Consider the following 14,658-nt stretch of genomic DNA (forward strand, 5'->3'; position numbering starts at 1 on the left):
GTTTTATGTCCATGCAAACTGTCAAGGATCATAGACAGTTATGAGCATTCAGGAACTTAAGGAATATTGTTTCCATATCCCTTTCCGTAGGATCTCCTGGAGAATGAGCTTCTAGCAACCAAAATGACTAGAGAAACATCAACATCGGGGATGGTAGCGAGCCAAAATATCCATTGACCTGTGGAACTCGGACTATGAACAATAGATATAAAGGAGAGTATGTTATGCAATTTGCCATATGCTCTGATAATGAAGGGAGTCCAACTTTCAAAATTAGGAGCTGAGGCACAGTGGCACGTGTCTGTAGTCCCAGCTGCAAAGGAGGCTGGTGCAGGAGGATCACATGAGCCCAGGAGTTTCACACTGTAGTGTGCCAGGATTTCACCTGTGCATAGATACTGTGGGACTATGTCTCTAAAATACAAACAAAAAGACAAAAATAAGAAGAAGGAGTGGGAAATGGGGAAATGGGAAGGACATATAAAAAGTAGACATCAGTCGCAGTGGCTCACATCTGTAATGCCAACACTTTGGGAGTCTAAGGCAGGTGGATCATCTGAGGTCAGGGATTCGAGACCAAAAATAGAATTTTCTCTACTGAAAATACAAAAATCAGCTGGGCATGGTGGCAGGTGCCTGTAATCCCAGCTACTCAGGAGGTTGAGGCAGGAGAATCGCTTGAACCCAGGAGACAGAGGTTGCAGTGAGCCGAGATAACGTCACTGCACTCCAGCTAGGATGACAGAGCGAGACTCTGTCTCAAAAAAAAGAAGAAAAAAAGAAAAACTAAATAAAAATAAAAAATTTAAAAAAACAGGAGAGTAAGCTAGCTGACTGCCTTACAGTTATGACATGGAAATACAAGGATATTACTTCAAATCAGATGCTTGGCGAGTAGAAGAATAGGAAGCAAGAAGAGGTTATTAGCAAACTTCAATATTTCTCATAGTAGAGAACAGAGAATTACTAAGGGTAATATAAAGCTATTAGTATATAAGGAGCCATTCAATCAGAAATACAAATATTACCAATAAAAGAAAAAAGGAATGAATAAAATAGACAAAGATTATTTCTATCAAAATCGTATGTATTAATTATAACATTAATATACGGCAGAATTAAGGTGAAGTATATAGACCATGGGCATGATTTTCTTTATATTATTAAGGTACACTTAACAGTAGTCAAGTTTGAAATGACTGAGATTTCCTCATAGATGAGACTTATAAAGAGATGAACAAAGTAGCTCACTCATTATATTGAATAGAAGAGGGGTTCCAAATTCAAATGCCTATTGGAAAAAGACACTGAAAGATGCTGGCTTCTCTAAGTGGGAAGGCATTTATTGCATGTATGTCTGTGTGTGCACACACGCATGTATGTGGATAGAATTCAAACCCCATCTTAAAGGAGCAGTTACTAGTCAGCTGTAGCCAATTGTTGGAACTGGAGAATGTAGGCCCAGTATTTCCAGGTCTTTCCATTTTTTGATGGAATCTCAGAGTAATAATTACAAAATTGTGGAGACCTAGCAAAATATTTTTTTGCTGACCACTAGCTGTGGGACCACTTAAACTGAGGTTGAAGGAAATCACTTATTTATTTATTAAATGATATTGTTTGAACTTTTAACAATGGGCATAAAATGTGTAAGAAGATATTTTTTAAAGATGACCACTTTATTTTATTATTTTGCAGCGTTATGTTTCACACATAGTCAAGCAACAATTCCTGCCTTCAACTGTACACCATGGCTAAGGCGCTTTTTTTCATGTATAGAGTATGTATTATGTTCATCTTAACACATTCCTCTGTCCTACCTTTCACTCAATTTTTTTTTAAATGTAAGATTTTAGTCAAATTAATATTTCCCAATGAGTTGACTGCAAAGCTACTTTTGGAAATTTGTTAGAATCAAAGAAGCATCTTTCACTGCCAGTGTAATTATGCAGCAAGCTGCTAACCAGTTTATGTATCACTATTCAAAATAGAAAAAGTATATCGTCTGGCTCAAAATACACTTTAATTATGGCAGTGTGTATGATTTAGCCCAGCTGCACCATAAAAATTCCTCTATGATAGATCTTCATTTCCCATATTGGAATATGAACAAATACATTTGTAAACTAAAAAGGTTAATGTCTTTTAATTTTGCATAATACATGGTAAATTCTTAGGATTTAAAAATATTTATGATGGAAATTTTTCACACACACAAAAGACAATAGTATGACGAGCTCATTACCCAACTCTAACGATTATTGATAAATGACTAATCTTTCACCTACACCTCCAACCACGTTCACCTCTCCCCAATTATTTTTAAGCAAGTCGTATTCCTCATATCCTTCATTTCAGCTGTAATGATTTTAAAACTTTAGTATAATTGTCATTCCTAAAAATACAAGTTATTATTAGTTTTTCCTAAAAATACAACTTAATATCATATATTTCCAGCTAGTGTTCACATTTCTCTAATTGCTATACAATTTTTTTTACAGTATACTTGAATCAGAATTTAAATTCCATGCATTGCAATAGGTGGATATATCTCTTAATTCTCTCTCTTTTATTTTTATTTATTTATTTATTTATTTTTTTTTTTTTTTGAGACGGAGTCTCGCTCTGTAGCCCAGGCTGGAGTGCAGTGGCCGGATCTCAGCTCACTGCAAGCTCCGCCTCCCAGGTTTACGCCATTCTCCTGCCTCAGCCTCCGGAGTAGCTGGGACTACAGGCGCCCGCCACCTCGCCCGGCTAGTTTTTTGTATTTTTTAGTAGAGACGGGGTTTCACGGTGTTCGCCAGGATGGTCTCGATCTCCTGACCTCGTGATCCACCCGTCTCGGCCTCCCAAAGTGCTGGGATTACAGGCTTGAGCCACCGCGCCCGGCCAATTCTCTCTCTTTTTTTTTTAATTGCTGACTTTCCACTTTATTTTATTTTTATTTCTTTTTGAAACAGTGTCTGTGCTCTGTTGCCCAGGCTGAAGTGCAATGGCATGATCTTGGCCCACTGCAACCAACGCCTCCCAGGTTCAAGCGATTCTTGTGACTCAGCCTGCGTAGTAGCTGGGATTACAGACATGCGCCACCATGCCCAGCAAATTTCTGTGTTTTTAGCAGAGATGGGGTTTCACCATATTGGCCAGGCTGATCTTAAACTCCTGAACTTATGTGATCCACTAGCCCCTGCCTCCCAAAGTGCTGGGATTACAAGCATGAGCCACCATGCCCAGCCCCTCTTAATTTTCTTTTAACCTATTGATTCCCCCATCATATCTTTTGTTTTACATTAAAAAGAATTTTAGAAACTGGCTTGTTTATCATATAGTGTTTCTTATGGTTAAGATTTCGGTAATTACCTCCTGGTGGTATCATTTAATACATCCTACTGTTCTTATATGTCCTGGAAAATGTCTAAGCCCTGTCCAATAGAACATTTGCTACGATGGACACGTTTTATCCACTATCCAGTACACTCTCTATGTGGCCATGGAAATGTTACCCGTGAAGCTCAGGAACTGAATTTTTAATTTTATTCCATGTAATTCATTTATTTACATTTAAATAGCCACAGATAGCTAGTGGCTATAGAATTAGAAAGCAAAGAGCTAGAAGCCTGATAGGATTGAAGGTAGAATTTTTTTGGTTTTCATTTGTATTTGTTTTTTGTTTGATTTTGTTTTGGTTATTATGACAAAATCACTTAATAGGCAATGTTGTGTACTTTACAGAAGAAACACTGTCTCTCTGTCTCTCAACATTGAAAACTCATTTCCTTGATCCATTAATTCATTAGGACTTGGAAAATTTTATTATCATTATGGAAAATTGAAACATACATATAAGCAGACAGACTCATATAATCAACTTTATGTATTCATCAACCAACTTACGGCCAGTGGCATAAGTTACCCTCTACTGACTTTCCTTCTTTCCTGTATCATTGTAAATTAAATTCCAGATATCATATTTTATTCATAAATATTTCAAAATTCCTGAATATTGAAACTAGTGACTCTTTTTAAAGAGTCACTATTCTCATTCATTATTCTCATAATCATCATTCTCATAATAACACATGTTAATAATACTTCCTTAATATCAAATATATAGTCAGTTATTATGAATTCCAGATTTAAATATATTTGATATATTTCAATTTATTGAAGTTGTTATCCCTACTGGCTATATTAGTCCATTCTCATGCTGCTAATAAGGACATACCCAAGACTGGATAACTTATAAAGGAAACAAGTTTAATGAACTCACAGTTCCACATGCCTGGGGAGGCCTCACAATCATGGAAGAACATGACGGAAGAGCAAAGGGATATCTTACATGGCAGCAGGGAAGAGAGCTTGTATAGGGGAACTACCCTTTAAAAAACCATCAGATCTCCTGAGACTTAGTCACTATTTTGAGAACAGCATGGGAAAACAGCCCCAATGATTCGTTACCTCCCACCAGGTCCCTCCCATGACAGGAGGGGATTATGGGAGCTACAATTCAAGATGAGATTTGGGTGGGGACACAGCCAAACCATGTCACTGGTGTTCAAATTATCCCACCTTTGGACAGTCGGATTTCTTCCACGATAATCGATTTCACAGTATGTTCTTTTCGTTTCCTGCCCTAGACTCTGAATCCATCATTTCTCCAGAGTCCTGGTTTCTTTTCATTACATCATATCAGGGGATTTATGATACTAACATGACTTATCACCTATGATACCAAACTTGAACGCCTGGTTAAAATAGTGTTTGCCAGGTTTCTCTGCTCTAAAGTTACTATTTTTTTTTTCCTTTTTTATGCTCTATTCTTTGGAATTGAATCAGTAAGTCTAGCCCACACTCAGAGGTGGAGGATGGGGAATAAGCTCTCCCTACCTCCAGCTGGAGGAAAAGTATGGATACGTAATGCTTGGAAATATTCTGTAAGGAAGATTTGCCCCTTCTCCCCAAATGATTTATTTATTCAAACATTTATTTATATCACTGTGGATTAATAAATATTTATTTTATACTTGGGTTGTAACCCAATACTGTGTTATTTATTTTGTTGTTCAAATTGTTTCAGCTTTGGCGATCAGGAGGTCCCTCGAGTTGACTCCTGTGTCCTTTCACATACCCCACTTTCTTTCTCTTCTTTTTAGCAATTCCTTGCTTTTTGGCGTTCTGAGATGTTCTAGGTTTATCTTGTATTTAGCCTAGGCCTAGCCCTAGAATCAATCATTTCTCCAAATAACTTACAATAGGATTTTAGCATATAAAGTTATATGAGAGAAGCTACGATTTTACTTAGGATATGTTCAAATCTATGTGATGAATCCTAATAGCATTCTAGTGTATTATATCCCGATAATTCTGTGCTGACCCATTGGTACCCTGTCCCATTGTAGAAAGCTCATTATTCTGATCATATGGAGAAATTAGAAGTCTCAAAGAGATTTTAATTTTCCTGTCTGAAATATCTGCATCTATGGAAATTAATAGATGCTGTACCTCCACTTCAAAGTATATAGTGCCATCTCTTGCCCACAATATAAAATCTGAATAATACAGAATTATTACTGATTTCAGATATCTATCCAGGAAGAATTAACTGAGAAATATTGGGGCAAATATTAAAGTGATTTCACCCTAGAACTTAAAGTATAATAATAATAAAAAATAAATAAATAAAGTGATTTCTACTAATGTGTCAGTGCTCTCAGTGATCACCAAATACTGAACCATACCTGCACATCTATAAATTTTCCCTTGCATAATCACACCATCAAATCACCTCTGAAATAAAGTTGTTTCAATGTAAGACAGCATTGCAACTTGCAAGCTCTGTTGGGCTGACAAGATTTTCATATTTAAGAGGTTAAGTTTGGGCCAGGTGCGGTGGCTCACAGCTGTAATCCTAGCACTTTGGGAGGCCGAGGTGGGTGGATCACTTGAGGTGAGGAGTTCAAGACCAGCCTAGCCAATATGGCGAAACCCTGTCTCTACTAAAAATGCAAAAATTAGCTGGGCATAATGGCGTGCACCTGTATTGTTTTTTTGGGGTTTGTTTGTTTGTTTGTTTGTTTGTTTGAGATGGAGTCTTGCTCTGTTGCCCAGGCTGGAGTATAGCGGCTTGATCTCGGCTCACTGCAAGCTCCGCCTTCTGGGTTGACGCCATTCTCCTGCCTCAGCCTCCTGAGTAGCTGGGACTACAGGCACCCGCCACCACACCCGGCTAATCTTGTTTTTGGTATTTTTAGTAGAGACAGGGTTTCACTGTGTTAGACAGGATGGTCTCTATCTCCTGACCTCCTGATCTGCCCTTCTCAGCCTCCCAAAGTGCTGGGATTACAGGCATCAACCACCGCACCCGGCCTCTTTCTCTCTCTTTTTTATTTTATTTTATTTTTTTAGAGACAAGTGTCTTGCTATGTTGCCCAGGCTGATCTTGAAATCCTGTGCTCAAGTGCTCCTCTTTCCTTGGCCTGAGAAAGGCTGGGTTTACAGGTATAGTCACTGCACCTGGCCCAGGCCTAACTTTCTGTATCAGACAGGGTTCTGAGTTGCAAGCAACAGAAACAAACTCTGACCAATTTAGACAAAAAATAAATTTATAGTTATTGGGCAGCTCACAAGTTCTGAAAGAGCAAGAATGAGACTTGGAAGTTACAGAACTAGCAACAATGCCCAATATACTGAAACTCGGAAGTTGCTGTGGGTAGAGGCAATTTGGAGTAAACTGTATTATTGTTAAAAAATATTTTCTTCTCTCTGCAGGAGTAGTATATTTTCCTGTTCCATTATTGTTGAGCTCAGCAATATAACTTCCTGTCTGATGGAATGTGAGTGGAAGTGATGTCTTCACTTCTCTAAAAATTTTAAGAGCCACTGAATGGATTTACCACTTCTTTTTTCCATATGCCACAAGACTTACGATTCCATAATAGCAGCTGGTCCTGAAATGAAGACAACCAGAGCAGAACCCGAGTTAACCTGCGAGAGACATTTAACTGGAATTTGAAGGCTTTGTTGTTGTAAGCCACAACAACAAACAGGGTTGTTGGTAACTGTAACATAACCTGTGTGAACTGGCTAATAGAGGAGAGCTGAATAAATCCACAAGGCTTAGAGCTGACAGAGCAGTCAGCCCAAGAGATATCTTAAAATGCTGATATTTCCATATCTTTAAAAATGTTTGAAATATGAATGATTTATGTCTTGAGGTCAAGATCAGTGCCTTAATTATTCAATTTATTTTGAATATTTTGAACAAAATATTTTTCCACTCAAAAGTTATATGCTATATTATGTTTTTAAATGGAAGCAAAGGTGACTTGTCTTGAAAATAGTCTTCTAGGCCGGGCGCGGTGGCTCAAGCCTGTAATCCCAGCACTTTGGGAGGCCGAGACGGGTGGATCACGAGGTCAGGAGATCGAGACCATCCTGGCTAACACGGTGAAACCCCGTCTCTACTAAAAAATACAAAAAACTAGCCGGGCGAGGTGGCGGGCGCCTGTAGTCCCAGCTACTCAGGAGGCTGAGACAGGAGAATGGCCCGAACCCGGGGCGGAGCTTGCAGTGAGCTGAGATCCGGCCACTACACTCCAGCCTGGGCGACAGAGCGAGACTCCGTCTCAAAAAAAAAAAGAAAAAGAAAATAGTCTTCTAAACCACCGTAATATTTGAGAAGAGTAAGAAAATCATGATTCATAATGTTTCTATTTGTGAACTCTGAAAGAGGCAATCCTTTGATATGGATCTTGAATAGGTAACTGGGCCTAAATTCAAAATACAGCAAAGTGGCCGTTTGCTGACTAGAGGTCACATTCACACTCTGCTTTCTCAGAAAACCCACGTGCTCACACATTTGGGACTTTGATAGATATCTGTTCCTGTTTACTTCAACTGAATCAACAGCTGCTGGAAAAATCCTATGTCGTCTTCTGAAGTTAACCAATAGGCTGTGACTTGCACTGACCAGTCAGAACTAAATAAGCATCAACCAATCAGAACTGAACAAGTTTGCATCCCTTATTTACATAGCAGACCAGATTGGGAACCTGGATGGGAACTTTCTCTTTTTTCTATAAAAGGCAACTCCTCTCTTTGTTCCCTCATAAGAAACCTTGGTTCTGTACAGAAGGCTGTGTCTCCCCGTTTACAAATTGTTGCTGGAATGAAGTCTCTTTTCTTCTTAATAAAGAAAATCATTTTTAGTGGATTTGTTGACATACTGCAAAGACAATTCTCACTCTAGTTCAGAGACTTTTTGAGCAAATGGAATATTAGCATGACAGCTCTCCAAGTGATTCAATTAACTCTGTAACAATTACCTGGGATGAAACAGAGAAAGATGAAGAGGCACTGTAAATACTTTTTTAAAACAAAAAGCAAATATTTTTTGAATGCATAATTACCTGGAGCAACAGAAAGATTCATATTTCTGGTCCTCCTTTCAAAATAAATAAATAATGCCTTTTCAAAAAATAAGTCTTTGCGGGCTCTCTGATACAAAGCCCTAAGAAACACACAATCTCACCTCTGTGGTATTCCTGCCAACGATGTAAAACTGTACCTAACCATGAGGAAATATCAGACAAACCTAAACTGAAATACATTCTACATAATAACTGACCTGAACACTTTTTAAAATACCAGTACTATAAGAGACAAAGAAAGATGGAGGAATTGTTCTAGATTAAACAAGGTTAAAGACACATGCCAACTGAATGTAACATATCATCTTGGATTTTCTTTTACAATAAAGTGAATTATTGGTGTCGCAAAACCCTTGGGGTGTCACTTCACCAGCTGGAAACCTTTATGGCTGGCAGTGCCTTTTGCCTGAGTATTACTTGCATTACTTGCACCCCCTGGGCCCGTTCCACCCACTCAGCCCAGCAGGCTATGATTGGTTCACACTTCTGACTTGGATCTCACACCTGCCAAGGGTGAGCCAGGTGTGGAGCAGCAAGGGGTGTGTGGGCGAGCAAGCGCAGGGCCCAGCCACCGCACACAGCCAGGCATGCCAGCTGCTGTGTTGGGGTGGGCAGCTGCAAGTGCTGGCACAGGTGCCGGCTCCAAGCAAGGCTGTGGTTGGGCCAGATGTACTGCACGCAGCTTCTGCTGTGGACACCTGCATCTGGACGAGGGGAATGTGGTAGCACCCGGAAGCTTGGAGATGCCAGGAAGTGAGTGCAGAGCCCCAAAGAGGATGTCACAGCTCTGGCTTGGGGAGCCCCTAGGTCTGGGCTCCCCGAAGGGCCACAGCTCTTCTCTCCTTGTCTCCTTCTCATTGCCCACAATGTGACAAGCAGTAGGGGCTGGGGGTGTGTTTCAGCCCTGTTTGTGTTACAGCTCTTTCAGTCCCACTATTCAGTGAGTCCCGAGTTCTTTTCCCAAGTCCAGGAATAACGAGGTATGGGGACAGCTGTAGGGTGAGCAAGGTGGAAAGGAGCTTCATTGAGCAATAGAACAGCTCCCAGGAGACCTAAAGTGGGTAACTCCTTCTGGCAGTTGGTAGTCCTGATGTCTGTGTGAGTCTAGCTGAGTCTGGGGTTTTTATGGGTTCTGAAGAGAGGAAGTGCATGCTGATTGGCTCATAGGCGGCCACGGGCAGGCCGGGAAAAGCACCGTAAGTTCTCACTCTGGGCTGCAGAATCCACCCTGAACCTGCAGCCTGGCCCCCCAGGTTTCAGGCTATCCCTGGCTTGAAAGTGGGGTTTCACTGAGGACCCACCAATAACCTGTCTGCCTCCTGCCATCAACATTCCATCCAAAGTGCCCAGGCTGTTCATGCCAAAGGGTGCCTGCAAGCCTGTGCTGAACTGCCCTCAGCTCCCCTTCTGGCTTCCCTCTTGCACTCATTGACATCCAAAGTCTGGAGGTTGCAGGGGGCTGGCATGTTAGCACAGCCCTGAGTGCATGCACACCCAGCCAGGTAGCAACAGTACCCAGGCTTGGCCACAACTTTGCTCTGCACCAGAGTGGATGCCGGGAGCAGGGAGAGGCCAGACAGTGGGAGCAGGCACTTCCAAGCCTGCAGGGGCAGGGGTTTCCCAGGCCCCTGAGAGCACAGGAATGTCTGGGTCCAGGGCCGTGGCCAGGAGGCTACGGCTGCACCCAGGAGCACAGGCCTCCAGTCTTGCCAACTTGATAGGGGTAGGGCTCCTGCTGCCCCACAAAGGCGCAACTCTGACTGCGCCTCCCCCATTGCAGCCAGCATCTTTGCAGCGGCCACTCCAGACAGCTGCTGCTGCCATCATTGGGACACTGGCAAAAACTGAATAAGAACTGAGGATTATATCAGTGTTAATTTTCTGATTTCAATATTGATTCTGTGGTTAGTTGAGGTGTTTGTTCCTTGTTCTTAGAAAATATACACTGCGGTATTTAAGGGGCAAAATGAAAGTGAGAAGAGTGTACAAGAATGCTTTATTATTCATTCATTTATTTATTTATTTTAAGAAAGAGTCTCGGCCGGGCGCGGTGGCTCAAGCCTGTAATCCCAGCACTTTGGGAGGCCGAGACGGGCGGATCATGAGGTCAGGAGATCGAGACCATCCTGGCTAACACAATGAAACCCCGTCTCCACTAAAAATACAAAAAAATTAGCCGGGCGTGGTGGCGGCGCCTGTAGTCCCAGCTACTCGGGAGGCTGAGGCAGGAGAATGGCGGGAACCCGGGAGGCGGAGCTTGCAGTGAGCCGAGATCGCGCCACTGCACTCCAGCCTGGGCGACAGAGCGAGACTCTGCCTCAAAAAAAAAAAAAAAAGAAAGAAAGAAAGAGTCTCACTCTGTTGCACAGGCTGGAGTGCAATGGCCTGATCTCTGCTTACTGTAACTTCTGCTTCCTGGGTTCATGCGATCCTCCCAGCCTGGGCAACACAAAGAGACCCTGTCTCTACAAAACAATTAAAAAATTAGCCAGGCATGATGGCACGTGCCCATAGTCCCAGCCTCAGCATGCTGGGACAGGAGGATCCCTTGAGCCTGGGAGATCGAGGCTGCAGTGAGCCGAGATCGCATCACTGCACTCTAGCCTGGGCAACACAGTGGGACCCTGTCTCCAAAAAAAAAAAAAAAAAATTGTGGTAAGAACACTTAATGTGAGATTTCTGCTGTTATAATTTTAAGTGTACAATACAATATTATGAACTATAGGCACAATGTTGTACAGAAGATCTCTAGAACATAATCATTTTACACAACTGAAATATTATACCCATTAATAATAATAATTAATTAATAGTAACTCTCCATTTGTATCTCTCTCCAGTCCCTGACAACCACCATTGTGCTTTCTGCTTCCGCACATTTGATTGTTTTAGATACTTCTTATAAGCAGAATCATGAAGTATTTGTCCCTCTGAGACTAGTTTATTTCAGTTGGCATAATGTCCTCTAAATTCATTCATGTTGTCACACATGGCAGGATTTATAAAGAAAAAGAGGTTTAATGGACTCAGTTCCACATGGCTGAGGAGGCCTCATTATGGCAGAAGATGAAAGGCACATCTTACATGGCAGGAAAGAGAGAAAATGAGAAAAGGGAAACCCCAGGCCGGGCGCGGTGGCTCAAGCCTGTAATCCCAGCACTTTGGGAGGCCGAGGCGGGCGGATCACAAGGTCAGGAGATCGAGACCACAGTGAAACCCCGTCTCTACTAAAAATACAAAAAATTAGCCGGGCGCGGTGGCGGGCGCCTGTAGTCCCAGCTACTCAGGAGGCTGAGGCAGGAGAATGGCGGGAACCCGGGAGGCGGAGCTTGCAGTGAGCCGAGATCGCGCCACTGCACTCCAGCCTGGGCAACAGCGTGAGACTCCGTCTCAAAAAAAAAAAAAAGAAAAGGGAAACCCCTTATAAAACCAACAGATCTCATGAAACTTATTTGCTACTACAAGAACAGCATGGGGGAAACCGTCCCCATAATTCAATTATTTCCCACCAGGTCCTTCCACAACACATGGGAATTATGGGAGCTACAATTCAAGACGGGATCTGGGTGGGGACACAGCCAAATCATATCACCGCCAATATCTGTTCTTTCCTTCTTATGGTTATGGAACTTTTATTTAGGCACAGAGTGCTAAGGTAAAACTGCCAGCTTTCCTTACAGGTAGTTATGGCCATGTTACTAGGTCTGGACAATGGTATGCAAGCAGAAGCGATGTGGGAAAATTCTGGGTTAATGGCCCGAGAACATCACTTCTCTGGAAGTTGAATATGAAGCCAGGAGTTGGAGCAATTATCCTGAATCTATTAAAGAAGCTGTACATTGAGAATAGCAGAGTTACAAGACAGAAGACTAGGCCCCTCATGTCTTCAAGTAGAGCAGCCAGCCTTGACATAAAGAAATAAATTTGTCTTGTTTAAATCATTTTGGGTTTACTACTACAGCAGCAGGACTGATATGCTAATACATAATTTGTACCTAAAAGTAAGATGATACTGTAATAAAACCTATAACAAGAGACACTGGCAATTCAGGCAACAGCTGATGAGCATATTGTAGACTAACACTGGCAACTCTTATGCTTGGCCCAACATTTGGTGAAACCGTCACTATATGATGCCTTAAAAGTTAGCCCACATGCATGTAGAGCCTATAGCTCTATGACAGTGTTTCTAAATACGTGTCATATTGGCAATTTGGGTAAAACAATTTTCTGTGGTTCAAGAATGCCCTGGGCATTTTAGGATGTTCAGCATTTTTGCTCATAACCCATGAAATGCTAATAGTAATCCTCAGTCAATACAACAACCAAAAACATCCTCATGTTCTTCCTAATGTCCCCTTTAAGAGCTGACCCTAGGTAAGAATTACCGCATTAGAAAAAGTAGCTAGAAAAAAATGTCAGAACATCGGTGTGCTGGATGCTTCTTCCCACTTTTGCCAAGGTCCTACAAGAAAGAGAAACTCGGTGCTATGGTTTGAATGTGTCCCCCAAAGTTCATGTGTTGGAAACTTAATCCCCAATGCAATAGTGTCTAGAGGCAGGACCTATAAAAGGTGATTAGGACCCAAGGGCTCTGTTTTCATGAAAGAACTAATACTGTTATTGTGGGAGTGGGTTAGTTATTGTGAGAGTGGGAATCTGATAAAAAGATGAAGGATGAGTTCAATCTCAATCTCTCTCTCTCTCTCTCTCTCTCTCTCTCTCTCCACCCCCCCCCTCGCCCTGAGCACTTTGGCACATGTTTTGTTACCCTTCCACCTTCTGCCACCATGGGATAATGCAGCAAGAAGACCCTCACCAAATACAGGCCCCTCAACCTTGGACTTTCCAGCTTCCAGAAGTGTAAGAAATACATCTTTGCTCTTTGTCAATTACCTTATCTCAAATAATATGTTATAGCAACACAAAATGGACTAAGACACCCAGGCTAATTTTACAGAGATGTACAGAAAGAGGTGGACATAATACAGTTTGGGAAATTAGGTTGGCTGGATGTAGAAAAGGGATGGGAGCCCTCAATGACTTGCAAAGGAGAGCCACCATGTCAGCTCAGATACTTAAGTGAAAGAGAAACAAACTAGCCAGGTGCAGTGGCTCATGCCTGTAATCCCAGAACTTTGGGAGGCTGAGGTGGGTGGATTACTTGAGCTCAGAAGTTTGAGACCAGCCTAGGCAACATGGCAAAATCCCGTCTCTACAGATGATGATGATGATGATAATAATAATAATAATAATAATAATAATAATAATAATAAGCCAGGTGTGTTTGTTCAGGCCTGTAGTCCCAACTTCTTAGGAGGTTGAGATGGGGGGAATCACTTGAGTCTGGGAGGCAGAGGTTGCAGTGAGCTGAGATCACGTCACTGCACTTAAGCCTGAGCAACAGAGCAAGACCCTGTCTCAAAAGAGAGAGAAATAAACTTACTATATAAGCCTTATCAATGTCAGTTCTCTCATATAAATTGAACCCATATGATAAATAATAGAATACTTACCACCCTGATTTATAATCTTTGACTAGATTTAAAGTGGTTTGAGGCCTGGAGACCTGCCATTTTTGTTTTTATTTTCAGTGTCTAGGACAGTGTTGGGTATTTTAAACATCTTTCTTGATCTGAGAAAGCAAAAATAAATTCTGAGCCAGACAGTGGAATATTATTCAACAGTAAAAAGAAATAAGCTATCAAACCATGAAAAGACATAGAGGACACTTAAATACATATCACTAAGTGAAAGAAGCCAATCTGGAAAGGCTGCATGCTGTATAATTCCAACTATATGATATTCTGGAAGATGTAAAACTATGGAGACAGGAAAAAGATCAGTGGTTGCCAGAGGCTTATGACCCTCCCAGTGATGACTAGGCAGACCACAGAGGATTCTTAGGGCAGTGAGTCTACTCTGTATACTTTAATGGTGGATACATGTCATTACACACTTATTCAAACAATAGAATGTACAACACAAAGAGTGAATCCTAATGTAAGCTATGGACTATGACTGATAATAATTTGTCAATGTGTGTTCATGGATTGTAACGAATGTACCACTTTGGTAGGGGATGTTGATAATGGGGGGTCGTGTGTGCATGTGTGTTGTAGGAGGGCAAATATATGGGAACTTTCTACTCAATTTTGTGATGAACCTAAAACTGCTCTAAAAAAATAGTCTATTACAATTTTTTTAAAAAGTTATTCCTCAGATATAA

Source organism: Macaca mulatta, chromosome 17, assembly GCF_049350105.2.
Source record: "Macaca mulatta isolate MMU2019108-1 chromosome 17, T2T-MMU8v2.0, whole genome shotgun sequence".
In the NCBI taxonomy this organism is placed as follows: Eukaryota; Metazoa; Chordata; class Mammalia; order Primates; family Cercopithecidae; genus Macaca; species Macaca mulatta.